Genomic DNA, 15,458 nt, shown 5'->3' on the forward strand with positions numbered 1-15,458 from the left:
GTTGGAACAAGCACTTTCTAAAATATCCCCAGAAACTTACTATGGTGCATAGTAACACTGTGGAAGTCATCTTGCTTACCATATTAGAATAATTTGTTCTTTGGGGAGAAAGGTGTTCAGTTCTTTTTAGGTAATTAATACTGTATATGTTAGTTGTCAATTAGCTATCTTTTTTCTGTTCATTTATTGATTGAATAAACATTCATTCAGAACCGAGAGTGTATTAGGCACTATGCTAAGAGATAAGGCTACAGAAATGCATAAGGGGAAACATCTAATGGGGGGACAGGCAGGTAAATACTTACAATACAGTACAGTTGTTGAATCTAAGAGTAGAGATATGCCTTTAGGAGGGACACCAAGCTTGGCATGAGTGAGTCAGGAAAGATCTGAGGAAGTACAGCAATTGTAATATTTGCCAAATACTAATTCTAACCTTTAAAGGATCTGGACTTTGAGAGTTTGAGGAAAGCTGAGGATTCTTTCTTTACAAAAACAAAAAAACAAATTTTTGCATATTATTTTAAGTGTTCACCTTGAAACCCCATGTATCTCAGGGTAAGGATCCCTGGTCTAACGACTTAATATTTTCAGTACAAATTAACTCTGTAGTGTAAATATCCTTCCCTTTTTCCTATTCTAAAACTGCTTTTTTTTTTCTTCTTCAGGTTTTTAAGCTAGGTACTCTGTAGTAATAGACTCTCACCCCATCTTTATGTCTTTCATGATGTTACCACCTCCAGCGTCTAAGCTTTTTTCCTTGCAAGCCCATATGTCAGTTGTGAATAATTCATATTTTGTAAAGTTTTAGGAAAGTTGGTAATTTTTGTGCCACCTTTAAAAAGAAAGCACTTTGGGTTTAAATCATCTACCACACCAAAAACAGTTTTACTTTTGCCTCATTTCCAATTTTTGTCTGAGGTTTTTAGGCGCAAATTTTACCTCTGACTCTTGAAGATTCATTTATGAGAAATTATGGTCATGTAAATGTGCATCTGAGGTCAGTTATTAACAGTTGTTAACTTAATTCTCTTTAAACTTTTAAAGTAAGTTACATACAGCCGCCACTGGTGCTGAGAAGCGCCCGAGGATTCAGGAACGACCAAGGCTCAGGAGCTTCTGTCCTCGCAGGGGACGCAGCCCCGGGCCCGGCAGGTCAGCTGGGCTGGGAGGAGGCGGGGGAGCCGGCGTCCGGGCGCGGGGCTCAGAAGAGGAGCCGAGAATTCCCCCCCCCCCTTCCCCACGCCTCAGAGGTCTCCCATTCAGTACCTTATACTGATAACATTCTGCACCGGTCTGGGGTTTGTCACTTCGTTTTATTAAGTAAAGATTAATTCGGGAAAGGAGGAATTGAGAGGGTCGCGGAGTTTCTTCAAGAACCAGCAGAGAGCCGTGGCCCCCGCGGGCTTCCGCGAGAGCACGGGAAGAGTGAGCGTGGACGCCCGGGCCGAGGCGCCGGGGGCGGCGCGGCTTCCGCGCGCGCCAGGCCGCGGGGTTTAAATCTCCCGCCTCCCGCAGCCGGAGCCCGACACCTCCACGCTCCAGTACGGAGGGGCACCGGCTGCGGCGCAGGGCTCGCGGGCGGCGGCGGCGGCGGCGGCAGGAACGGGCGCCGGGACCCACCTCCGCGCGGCCGAGCGCGACCCGAGGCGGCGGAGGGCCGGCGCGTCGCGGCTCCGGCGTCGAGGTGAGCGTCTGCGGCCTCCCCCGGCCCCCGCTCTCCGGGGCGGCGGAAGGGTCGGGCCGTCCGGGGCCCAGAGGCCGAACTCTTGGTTCCCATGGCGACGCCCCAAGGCGGAGGCGAGGCGGGAGGTGCCAGCCGCGCGCGCACGCGGTCCCTCGGGGCTTCGCCGGCCTTCTCGGTTACCTTGGGGACCCAGGCCCCTGCGGTCTCCCTCCCGGATGAGGTCCTGTCCGAGCTCCTCCGGGCTTACTCTAGGCAGGTTGGGCTGGGAGTGGTTTTAGGCTCGGCTACGTTCCCTCGGGACGAAGGGAGCGTCCACCACGCTCGCCCCGGGCAGCGGACGAGCGCAGGGGCCTGAGGCTCGTTTGGGTGATTTCTCTCGAAGGTGGAGACCGCTTCCATTAGAAGCAGATGCTCACGGCCTTTAGGCGCTTTCCCGCTGACTTCCTTTTTATGTCGTGCTTATTTTCATGCCACTATTTTGTAATGGGAATGTCTTCTTTAGATACTAAATGGCTAGCAGTGGGTAAAAACAAAACGTAAGTAAATGTGCGGTTTAAGACGAAGTGCGGAAGGCACGAGTTCCCGAGGGGTTCCGCGCACAAATCTTGCAGCCCGAGGCCTTTATCCCAGCGCCACGAACGGATCCGGTTGGTGGAAACTCGGATCCTCTGGTCAGATGCCCAGATGCTTTCAGCTGTCAGATACCTGATGCTCTGAGAAAGATGGAGGGGGAGAACATCCCTCCTGGCAACGAACCCGCGATGCTGTGGATTTGCCAGTAGAGGGGGTGGGATTATTTTTCACGGAATAGGTCATCTTGATGCACAGAGCATGAAAGCAATCGTAAACTATGGGTCACTGTGAAACAGCTGATTGGGGAGATAACGTTTAACCCTGATTTTGGTTTTTTTCTAAGTATTTATGTATTGACTTATTTGGTTCCGACTTAGGCAACGTACTATAAGGTGGTATTACTTCAATCATCCTCACGTCAATATTTATGGAGCAGCCACGGGTGCCTCATACTTTAGTAGGAGTTAATTATACATTTATTGGCTAAATACATTCCAATGGTATGTATATTTTTTATATGACCAAACTTTTTAGTCGTTTGAGCCACATATTCGTTGTCTGTGCCTAACAAACCCAGTATTGTTTGAAATTTCTGTATTTATTTAATAGTGCAAAATGATTGTACATCTTGATATTGACACAGTTATGTGCAAGACATTGTTCTAATTACCAGTAATTAATGTTAGAGTTAGGTAGTTGCTCAGGGATCAGCCAGTCCAAAGTGCAAAAACTGCAAATATAATACTGGTGGAAAAGCTAGGAAGCCATATTTTTATTAGAAATATTTATTATAAAACAATAAAACAGAAATTATTCCAATGACTGAACTAGGAGAAAATATCAAAATATTAAATATCAGATATAAAACCGTACTGTTTTGTTCTACTGTACTGTCAAACTTTATATTTCATTGTGGCACATACTATATTAAAATTTTTTCATTTTCCTGTATAGTTTACCTTTCTCAGTTATTTCAGTGTGCCTCCTTTAAATTTTTATTCTTTAACAACAGATGTAGTGTGTGAAAGAGTTTTCAGTATGTCTGTAACTGGAAAGATTTCCTCATTTGAACTGGCTTTTGTTAATTAATAACATCCTTATTCCCCTTTTGCATTGTTTTTCATTAATCTGTCACGTTATTCCTTTTTTCTGAAGTCAGACTTTTCAAACTTGTGCTTGCATCCAGTATTCACCATCTATGTAATTATTATTATTGTTGTTTTTCCATTGTTGACTCGTTTGCAAATAATACTTTAGGTTTAAAAAACTTTTTTGTGTGGATTTAGTTTAGATTAAAAATAAAACAACCGAAACTAAAGTACCACGATACATATATTTACAACAACCAACATTAACAACTGTTAACATTGTCATATTTCTTTCAAATATTTTTAAATAAAGCATTTCTAATGAAGCTAAAGTTCTTTTTATACCATACCCATTTTCTTCCTGCCCACCATATATTGCTCATTTATATTTCTATTTCTTTTTTTTCTTGGTCAGTCTTGCTGGAAGCATATCCATGTCAGTAATTTTTTCAAATGAACCAATTGATTTTCTCTATTTGCTTGTTTTCTATTTCACTGATTTCTACTCTTATTTTTTATTATTTTGTTTCTTCTACTTTGGGTTTACTGTGCTCTTCTTTTTCTAACAATGTGGACGCATAAATCATTGATTTTGTACCTTTTTTTACTTACATATAGGTATTTAAAGCTGTAAGTTTTCTTCTAAGTATGCTTTAGCTGCATCCCACAAACTTGGGTGTTTTTATTGTCATTTAGTTTAAAATGTTTAAAAATTTCTCTGTGATCCATTATTTATTTAGATGTGTTACTTTACTTCCAAATATTGGGAATTTTTTTTTAGATAGACCATTGCTATTGATTTCTAAATTAGTGTTGTTGGGGTCATAGGATGTAACTCTGTGTTATTTCAGAACTTTTGTTTTCTGCCTATCCTAAGATCTGTTTTGGTGAATGTACCACTTACCCTTGGGGAAAAACTTTGTATTTGGCTGGTGGTGGTGGAGTGGTGTATAAATGTTAGTTAAATCAAGTTGGTTGAGAGCGGTTGCCCAAACCTTTTAAATCTTTACATGTTTTATGTCTCCTTATTCAGTCACTCACTCGAAGGAGAGTGTTAAGTTTCTAATTATGATTGTAGATTTGTGTATTTATCCCTTTAGTTCTGTCAGGTTTTTTTTCTTGTATTTTGTGGCTTTGTTATTAATCACATACGTATTTAAGATTGCTATGTCTTTTGATAAATTGACCCTTTTACTTTGTTAAAAAATATATTTATTTATTTATTTTTGGCTGCATCGGGTCTTAGTTGCAGCACACAGGATCTTCTTTGAGGCATGTGGGATCTTTCCTTGCAGCATGCAGACTTTCTATTCTCTAGTTAATGTTCTCTAGTTGTGGTGCGCAGGTTCCAGAGCGTGTGGGCTGTATAGTTTGCAGCACACAGGCTCTCTAGTTGAGGCACACGAGCTCAGTAGTTGTGGCAGACGGGCTTAGTTGCCCTACGGCATGTGTTATCTTAATTTCCTGACCAGGGATCAAACTTGTGTCCCCTGCATTGGAAGGCAGACTCTTTACCACTGGACCACCAGGGAAGTCCCTGATGCTTTTATTATTGTGAAATGTTTGTCTTACCTCTGAAAATACTTTTTACCTGGAAGCCTGTTTTGTCTGACATTAATATAAGCTTAATGTTTGTCTCATATCTTTTTTATCCTTTTCCTTTTAACTCATCTGTGTATTTATGTTTGTGTGTTTCTTATAAACTATATATAGTTAGTTGTACTAGTTGTCTTACAGTATGCCTTTTAACAGTGCTTATATCCTCCACTTATGTTTTGTTACTGTTTTCTGTGTTTGGGTTAAGCACAAAATATTGGTGTTCTTTTTCTGTTTTCCCACTTAGTCTTTGGTCCTCTTTCCTACCTTCTTTTTAGTAAAGTGCATTTTTAAAAACATATTCTACTTCTTCTCCTCTCTTGACTTTTTAGTTTTACCTCTTTGTGTTTTTCTTTTATTGATTGTACTAGAGATTACAGTATGCATTGTGAACAGTCTACTTTCAAATATTTTCTAGTACTTCATGAACAATATAAGAGTATTACAACTTATACTTCCATTTATCATCTTTTTATTTTTTGTGCTGTTATATATTTTACTTCTAATATGCTTTATATTTTTATTTTTAAAGAATCAGTAATCTTTTAGTGAAATGTAAAGATGCATGTGTATATTTTTGAAACTTCCTTTGTGTTTATCACTATATTTTTACCCTTTTTGATTTCTCTCTTGCTTCCTATAGAACTAAGTGTCTATATGTTATCTTTTTCCTTCACTCTAAAGAATGTTAAGTAATGTAGGTCTGTATGGGATAACTTCTGTCAGTTTTTATCTGTCTGAAATTTTATTTTCCTTTCATTTTTGTAGGATATTTTTATTGGATATAGAATTATTGACCAACTCTTTTCAGAACTTGAAGATGTAGTAGCTTGTCTTTTGCCTTTTTTTTTTTTTTTTTTTTTTGGTCAAGCAGCTTTCTCCTCTTCCTGCTGTTACATCAAAAATGAAAGGAGCCATGAGTCTCTTTAGTCCTAGGTAGGACTGTTCACTTTCTGGATTTTAGTTTTTTTTTGTTTTTTGCATCCTTAGCTCTCTGATGGGCTTTAAGAAAACACATAATTTTTTTTAATTTTTTTTTTATTATTTTTTTGGGGGTACACCAAGTTCACTCATCTGTTTTTATACACATATCCCCAAGAAAACACATAATTTTATAGATTATCTATCAGTAGTTTATTCCCATTGTTAGGATGGAAGTGATATTCTCTTAACTTTGTGAAGTGAAAGTGGAATACCAGTACAATACTGATTTAATTAACATTGCTTAAAAATCCCTTTATTACTCTTATTTTCCAGATTTTTCTGGTTATTTATATTTTGTTTGCCCAGTGAACTTTTGACTCTTGTCATTTTAAAAATAATTGCAAACAACCTTTTAATAATGATTGAGATTACCTTGCATGCATAGATTAATTTAAAAACAAATGACTTATTTACTTTATTGGGTCTTCCTATCCAAAAACAAGGTGTGTCTCTTCTTTTTAAAGTCAACTTTTTATTTTAGTAGTGCTTTTTCTTCATATAGGTTGTTTGGTATTGAATTTATTCCTAGGAACTTTAACAGGGATGATTTTTTTTTCTTGCATTACATTTTCTAACTATTTTTTGGATATCAGTAGGAATACTGCTCAATTTTATATACTGATTTTATAACCAGCTACCTTCTTAAAAGATCTTATTGCTACTAATAATTTCTCAATGAATTGCCTGAAGTGTTACAGGTATACTGTCACATCATGTGTAAAATGATACTAATCTCCCCCCTTTTTTTAGTCTCAATCTATTGTTTAGTACTTCTAGAACACTGCTAAATAATAGAAAAATGGTGGCCTTCTTGGTATTGTTCCTCTCTTTAATGGGAGTGTTCTTGGTGTTTTATCATTAAGCACCATCGTGCATTTGCGTGTGGGGGGCTGTGTGTGTGCCCTCTATTAAAGTAAAAGCCATATATTCTTGTTTCATGAAAAATTTCTTCTTAAGATATCACGAATGGATGTTAAATTTTATTAAATGCCTTTTTATCATGAAAGGTGACAAATTTATCACACTTACATTGCTTCTTACTAACATTTTAATAGTATGTTCTGGAATTTTTGTTTAACTGAATTAATGCTCATTGCTAACCTATTTCACCTTTTCTCCGTTTTATAAATTCTTGATTTTCAAATATATTTTACTTGTGTGACTTCAAATAATTTTTGTTTTGTTGTTTTATTTTAGGAGGAGTTCATGAGTGCTATATTTCTCATTCTTGTATATCTTAAAAAACCCTTTTCTAGACACTCAGCCTTACTCAAATACCATATTTCATTGATCCGAAAATGCACCTGTTCATATTTTCACATCTCTGAATTTCTGTAATCTGAACTTTTTATCAATATGTATCTGACAGTTGATGATTTGAAAGCATATTTTACGTTGTAGCTCTTTTTCTTTTATAGAGGTACATAAAATAATGGTGTGCCTTTCAAATGGTGGTATCTTCAATTGATGAGATATGATAATTACAAATTATTACTTTGCCAAAAAATAACTTTTTATCTATAAGGTTGGCAAAGATCAGAAAATTGGTGAGTTGTAGTGAACGAGCACTTTTCGACAGTACTGGTACTGGGCATAAAAACTGGTACAATCTCAATGGAGGACAATTTAGCAAAATGAAAACAATTTAAACTGCAAAAACCCTTTGATTCAGCCCTTATACTTCCAGGAATTTATTTTATAGGTATACTTGTATGTATTTTAAATAATACATATTTATTTATTAATTTCAGCATGGTTTGAAATAATAAAATTCTGCAAGCAATCTAAATATTCATCAGTAATGGACCAGTCAAGTAGATTATTGTATATTCATACAAATGGAATGTTATATATCCATTAAAATTGTATTACAGCTACGTAGAGAATTCCATGTCATATTCTTTTTCCTTTAGCACTGCACAGTCTCACCTTTATCCATTACCTAATGTGGCTGAGGAGATGCCTGAGGCCAAGATACATTATTTAATTTGTAGGTGGGCCTCTTTTTTCTGTCTAGATGCTAGTAGCATTCTTTCTTTACCCTTAAAATTCAGCAGTATTCCACAGCATGTTTTATTCTTGATCATTCTCTATTAATTTTTCCTGGAACACGATGAACTCTTTCAATTTTCAGCTTTATATTCTTGAATATTTTGGCTCTTCCATATGTCTGTCTCTCTCTGTCCAAGAATATTTCTTACATTAGATTTCAATTGTTTATCTTTGAAATCTGTATATCATTTTGTTCTGTCTAACCACTTTGTTTGAATCTCACCACCTTTATCTTGAAATCTTCATTCTGAATGATTTTTGCAGGCTCCTCATCAATGTTATTAACTTAGTTTTCTGAAGTATCTATTCTACTTGGAATTGTTTCTAATGTGGTTTCAAGTTCTGTGATTTTTTTTTCTTCTCTTTTTCTTTATATCTTTTGCTTCCTTCAGCTCTTTTTGAAAAACCTCTTTTATGGAGTTTTGTTCCATTTATCTGCAGGCAGAGCAGTTTTTCTTGAAACCTGTTTTATGAAGCAGTTTTTCAAATGTATATATTTTTTTCTCTTCCTCACATTATGGTCCCTTCTTTTCTTGTAGTGCTACTTTTTCAGGTTATTTTGCATGTTATTGTTGAAAGGGGCAGTTCTATTCTGGCCTGCTTTTTACCTATGAGTAGTACAAGTAGTTTTATGTAACCCTGTACCATTGAATAAATAGCCCTTGAAATAACTGCCTTAGAGGCTGAGTAGGTGAGTGGATACATTGTCATGATCTCTTCTTTAATTGGCTTCTTGGTGACAGTTTTCATCTGCTCTCTTGAAGCAGTTTCCCACAGCATGTGTTAATCACTGGTTCCAGAAGCCGGTCAATGCTGATGTATCTCTGATTATTCTAGGGTACTTTTGTCTGCTGTACAAGGTTGACTACCAGCTTGTTGTTTCTGTTTCTCCACAGCCGTGCCTTGCCTCTTGGCAGGGAAAATTAAAAGTATTCTGGCCATTATAGGTTTTAGGGAGCCCAATATATTAATACGTCTCACCTTTCTGTTTCCTCTTGAGATTGAAACCAATTCAGATGTGGTCAAAGGTGTAGGTAGATGGAAACAAAGTATCAGCTTTGTTATTGAGAAAACTGTTAGAGGATGTGTATCATATCAGTGGTCTTTTAATATTTCTGTCCCCTAGTCCAAACCTGGAATAGCCCACTCAAGGAAAAATTTGGATCTTCATAATAGACACAGCTAAGACTTTTTGCTTCACACTGATTAGGTCACAGGTGGTGGATAAGAGGTTAAAAAAGAACTAAATTCACCAATTTTATGACTTGATAAATTAGCTCTACCCAGTAAGAAATGTGGACCAATTGTTAATTCACCAGTCAGGCTTCTTGCTGTAGGGAAGAAGGGGCAAGAGACTGGGAATATTTATAGAAAATTTCTCCTCATAGAAACCAGAAGAGCTTAAAAGAAGCATTCCCCACCTTAAACATTTAATCTCTTCTTCAGTAGTCTTCTTTGCTAGCCTGTGACAATATAGGGAGATACGCACCAAGTAAGCTGTCTACTTCTTCCTTAAGACTGACTGCTATGCCTTTAAGAATTCATGTTTTCAAGTTAATGATTAATTATTGCAATCGCTCTTCAGGACCTACTCTATTTGCCAGAACCAAATCTGCTTCGGGTTAGAAGAGACGCCTGTCAGATTGGACATCCTTTTTGAATCTGATGCAAACTTCATTGTGTCTGACATTTATTCATTGGCATCAGTGCTATGAGGTTTGGCAGTTTTTTCCCCATTGGGGACCTGATTTAATGAATAGAGGGTTTGTTTGTTTATTTATTTATCATTTATTTATTATTGAAATTGTAGATGTAGAATATTACGTAAGTCTTAGGTGTACAGCAATTTTTAAAGGTTTTACTCCATTTATAGTTATTATAAAACATTGGCTATATTCTGTGTTATACAGTATATCCTCATAGCTTCTTTATTTTATACATAATAGTTTGTACCTCTTATTCTCCTATCCCAATTTTTTTTGTTTCCCCTTCCCTCTCTTCACTGGTAACCACTAGTTTGTTCTCTATATCTGGGTCTCTTTCCTTTTTGTTATGTTCACTAGTTTGTTTTATTTTGGATTGCCCTTATGAGTGATATCATACAGTATTTGTCTTTCTCTGTCTGACTTATTTCATGAGCATAATAACCTCTAAGTCCATTCATGTTGTTGCAAATGACAAATTTCATTCTTTTTTTATGTCTGTTAACCCATTGTATGTATATATACCACGTCTTATTTATCCATTCCTCTATTGATGGACACTTAGGTTGCGTCCATATCTTGGCAGTTGTAAACAGTGCTGCTATGAATATTGGGGTACATGTCTCTTTTCAGATTAGTGTTTCTGTTTTTTTCTGATACATACCCAAGAGTGAAATTGTTGGGTCATATGATAGTTCTATTTTTAGTTTTTAAAAAAACTGTTTTTTTTAATGTTTTATTGGGCTTTATTTTTTTATTTTAATTAGTTAATTTATTGGCTGCATTGGGTCTTTGTTGCTGCACATGGGCTTTCTCTAGTTGTGGTGAGTGGGGGCTCCTCCTCCTTGTGGTGCACAGGCTTCTCAGTGCAGTGGCTTCTCTTGTTGTGGAACATGGGCTCTAGGTGTGCGGGCTTCAGTAGTTGTGGCATATGGGCTCAGTAGTTGTTGCTCATGGGCTCTAGAGCTCAGGCTCAATAATTGTGGCGCATGGGTTTAGTTGCTCTGCAGCATGTGGGATCTTCCAGGAGCAGGGATCGAACCCATGTCCCCTGTACTGGCAGGCAGATTCTTAACTACTGCACCACCTAGGAAGTCCCTAAAAAAACTGTTTCTTAAAGAAACTTCCATATTGTTTTCAACAGTGGCTGCACCAATTTACGTTCTTACCAACAGTGTACGAGGGTTCCCTTTCTCCACTCTTCCCCAGCATTTTTTATATGTATTCTTTTTTATGATAACCATTCTGACAGGTGTGAGGTAGTATCTCATTGTGATTTTAATATCCATTTCTCTGATGATTAACAGTGTTGAGCATCTTCTCATTAGCTTGTTGGCCATGGATGTCTTCTTTGGGAAAATGTCTATTCAGGTCTTCTGCCTTTTTTTTTTTTTTGGCTGCTTTGGGTCTTTGTTGCTATGCATGGGCTTTCTCTAGTTGTGGCCAGCAGGGGCTACTCTTTGTTGTGGCATGCAGGCTTTAAGTACGGTGGCTTCTCTTGTTCAGAGCACAGGCTCTAGGTGAGTGGACTTCAGTAGTTGCAGCACGTGGGGTCTAGGGCTCGTGGGCTTCAGGAGTTGTGGCGCACTGGCTTAGTTGCTCTTCTGACCATTTTTAAAGCAAAGGAAATAAAAACAAAAATAAAGTGAGACCTAATTTGAATTAAAAGCTTTTGCATAGCAAAGGAAACCATTGACAAAATGAAAGGACAACCTGCTGAATGGGAGAAAATATTTGCTAATGATATGACTGATTAGGGGTTAACATCCTAAATATATAAACAGCTCATACAGTTCAACATCAAAAAAACAACCCGATTGAGATGTGTAATTTTGCAGGAGTTTCCTTCTCATATTTTGATCAGGAAAAGGAATTATACAAACATGCATTCATTCCCTCATCTTTTCCAGAGGCTGTTACCCTTTTAAATCATTGCTCATTTAACAGGATAAACTTATTTTTCTTTCATTTGAGCTTTAGTTACAAAAGTGATTAGATAACATTTTTGTGCATTCATTGGGCTTTTGAAATTCATTTGTGAGTTGCCTATTGTTGTTTCATCCATATTTTTTAATTAGTGAGTTTATCTTTTAACCATTGAGTTATGAGTTCTCTAAGTTGAAAACATTAACTTTTTCTTCTTTATATCTTACTTTACGTAGTTATTTCTTTTCCAAATTTGCTTATGCTCCATTTGGTTATGTAAATTAGAATTTTTTATGATGTCCTACATGATTTCTGTGCCTGGTTCTACCTTAGGAAGGTTTCTGAACTCAAATGTATAAAACATTCATCTGTATTTTCACATGTTATTGTTATAAGATTTCAGCATTTAAATTTTGAACCATCCTTACACTAAGATTAAATACTTTTTTCCAAATAGACAATTAATTGTCCCAACAATATTTATTGAGTAATATATCCCTTTCCTACTGATTTGAAATGCTGCATTCATTGTAGTGCACTGAATGTGACCCCCAAAGATAACAGGTCCTAGTTCCTGGACTCTGTGTATGTTACCTCATATAGTAAAATTTGTGCAGATGTGATTAAGTTAAGGATCTTGAGATTATCCTGGATTACCTGGGAGGGTCCTCAGTGCCATCGTAAGTAGACTCATTTTTGAGACACACAGAAGGAGATTAAACACATACACAGAGGAGAAGGTGATGTGAAGACAGAGACAGAGATTGGAGTTATGTTGCTATTAGCCAAGGACTGCTAGCAGCCACCAGAAGGTAGAAGAGGGAAGAATATTCTTCCCTAGAGTCTCCCAGAAAATACAGTCCTGCTAATACTTTGATTTCAGACTTCTGGCCTCCAGAACTATGAGATAATAAGTTTCTATTGTTTTAAGCCACCAAGTTTGTGGTAATTTGTTATAGCAGCCATAAGAAATTAATATATTGATCATATACTACATTCTTTTGTATTTTCTTATCTCTTTGTGGATTTCTTTTCATTTGTTCCACTGCTCTATGATTCTGGTGCCAGTACCATTCTGTTTTAATTAGTAATATTCACCTTCAGGATTATTTTTTCAAGATAGTCATTTTGTTAAAGTTGTACACATCCATGACTTTTAAAAATCAAATATTAAAGGATTATAATGTTTAAAAGCAGTTTTCCCATTCCTGCTCCAGTTCCACTCCAGTGTCATGTACCTTCAACCCTTTTGTTTTCCCTGGTATTTTCTAAATCACATGTTTATATGCTATGTTTTGATTTTTTAATTTAAAGCATTATCTACTTACTTTCCATATGGTAGATGAGGACTTAGCTCTCCTTCACTGCCACAATCTAACCCTATATTACAATTTTTATTAAATTGTTTGTTACTGTTAATTTTTTAAACTTAGTAAAAAAAAAATATTACTGAGACCAATGTCAAGGAGCATACTGCCTGTATTTTCTTCTAGAAGTTTTATGGTTTCAGGTCTTATATTTAACTCTTAAATCCATTTAAAATTTATTTTTGTGTATTATTGAGAAAGTAGTCCAGTTTGATTCTTTTTGCACATAGCTGTCCAGTTTTCCCAGCACTATTTAGATGATGCTCTCTTTTCCCCAGTGTATGTTCTTGCCTCCTTTGTCATAAATTAATTGCCCATGAAAGTGTGGGTTCATTTCTGGGCTCTCTGTTCTGTTCCATTGATCTAAGTGTCTATTTCAGTGCCAGTACCATACTGCTTTGATGACTGTAGCTTTGTAGTGTAGTTTGCAATCACGGCACATGATACCTCCAACTTTATCCTTCTTTTTCAAGATTGTTTTGGCTTTTCAGGGTCTTTTGTTTTTCCATACAAATTTTAGAATTATTCTAGTTCTGTGAAAAATGCCATTGGTATTTTGTTAGGATTGTATTGAATCTGTAGATTTCCTTGGGTAGTATGGTCTTTTTAATAAATAATAATTCTTCTAATCCATGAACATGACTTATCTTTCCATCTGTTTGGCAGTCTTTGGTTACTTTCATCATCATCTTACAGTTTTCTGAGTACAGGATTTTTACCTCCTTAATTAGATTTATTTCTGTGTATTTTATTCTTTTTGATGTGATTGTAAATGGGATCATTTTCTTAATTTCTCTTTTGGATAATTCTTTGTTAGTGTATAGAAATCTAACAGATTTTCATATATCCTGCAACTTTAACAAATTCATTAATGAGTTCTAATAGTTTTGTCATAGTATATTTAGGATTTTCTGTGTATGGTATCATGTTACCTGCAAACACTGACGGTTTTACTGTTTACTTCTCAGTTTGGATTCCTTTTATTTATCTTTCTTCTCTGATTGCTGTAGCCAGGAATTCCAATACTGTGTTGGATAAAAGTGACAAGAGTGGGCATCCTTATCTTGTTCCTAATCTTAGAGAAAATGCTTTTAGCTTTATAGGCCCATGAAAAGATGTTCAACATCACTAATCATAGGGGAAATGCTAATCAAAACCACAATGAGCTATCACCTCATACCTGTTAGAATGGCTGTTATCAGAAAGATAACAAACAAGTGTTGATGAGGAGGTACACTGTTGATGTAAATGTACATTGGTGCAGCCACTATGGAAAACAGTATGGTGATTCCTCAAAAAATTAAAAATAGAGCTACCATATGATCAAGCAGTTCCATTCCTGGGTAGTTATCTGAAGAAAACAGAAACATTAATTCGAAAAGGTATATGCACTCGTATATTCATTGCAAGATTATTTACAATAGCCATGAATGCATAAACAAGGTGGTACACACACACACACACACACACACACACACACACACACACAGAGTTTCTTTAATTTGTATCTATGTGAGGTGATGGATGTTCATTAAATTTATTGTGGTAGTTATTTCACGATGTATGTAAGTAAAATCATTATGCTATACACCTTAAACTTATACAATGTTGTATGTGCCCTATAACCATTCCTCCTTTTTTGAATATCCTTTCCCTTCATTTTTTAAATTATGGATTTATTTATTTATTTATTCATTTTTGGCTGTGTTGAATCTTCATTGCTGTATGTGGGCTTTCTCTAGTTGCGGCGAGTGGGGGCTACTCTTGTTGTGGAGCACAGCTCTAGGCGCTTGGGCTTCAGTAGTTGTGGCACACAGACTCCATAGTTGTGGCTCACAGGCTCTAGAGTGCAGGCTCAGTAGTTGTGGCATACGGGCTTAGTTGCTCCACAGCATGTGGGATCCTCCCAGACTGGGAATCAAACCTGCATCCCTTGCACTGGCAGGCAGATTCTTAACCACTGTGCTACTGGGGAAGTCCCTCCCTTCATTTTTAATGGAGTTAAGACTGGCTTTTTTTTTTTTAAACCTAATATTCTGAATAACCATTGTTTTTTTTTCCAATTGCTCTAACATTTCTGCTACATGGCTATAGCTATGACTAATATACTCAAACATATCAATTATGTTTCCTAATGATCTACTTTCCAGAGTCGTTCTTCTTCCTGCTTGAATTTGAACTGCTTGTTCTGTGTAGCTGTCGTCTTAGGCCTTCCCTTCATTGCTTTTCCGGATTTGATTTAGGTCTTCTTATCGTGCGTTGCTGCTTTTGAGAAATTTGCTTTTATTCTGACTACCAGTGCTTTGTATGTGATCTAATTTTTATCTCTTAGAACTTTCAGGATCTTTTTATCCCTGGTTTCCTGAAAATTCACAATGATGCATTTGGGAGCAAATCTCTTTTTGTGTGGAGATTTGTGCCCTTCAGTTACAGCAAATTTTCTTCAATTTTTTTTTTCCTTAGTCTTTACAATACTCTTTAG

The 15,458-nt window shown here is 36.7% G+C and overlaps 1 protein-coding gene across 5 annotated transcripts in view; it reads left to right on the forward strand.

Annotated features, from left to right (window-relative positions):
- Positions 1–1,102: 1,102 nt before the first annotated feature.
- Positions 1,103–15,458, forward strand: part of ICA1L (islet cell autoantigen 1 like) — a 78,829-nt gene continuing 64,473 nt past the window's right edge. For 4 of the 5 annotated variants that reach the window (XR_009055179.1, XM_057746573.1, XM_057746576.1 and 1 more), the window contains exon 1: positions 1,408–1,687. The gene's annotated coding sequence lies outside the window, so the exon portion shown is untranslated. Of the gene's footprint in view, positions 1,156–1,407; positions 1,688–15,458 lie in introns of those variants that run through there. The other variant, XM_057746574.1, reaches the window with a different exon arrangement.

The sequence above is a fragment of the Hippopotamus amphibius genome, chromosome 8, assembly GCF_030028045.1.
Source record: "Hippopotamus amphibius kiboko isolate mHipAmp2 chromosome 8, mHipAmp2.hap2, whole genome shotgun sequence".
NCBI lineage: Eukaryota > Metazoa > Chordata > Mammalia > Artiodactyla > Hippopotamidae > Hippopotamus > Hippopotamus amphibius.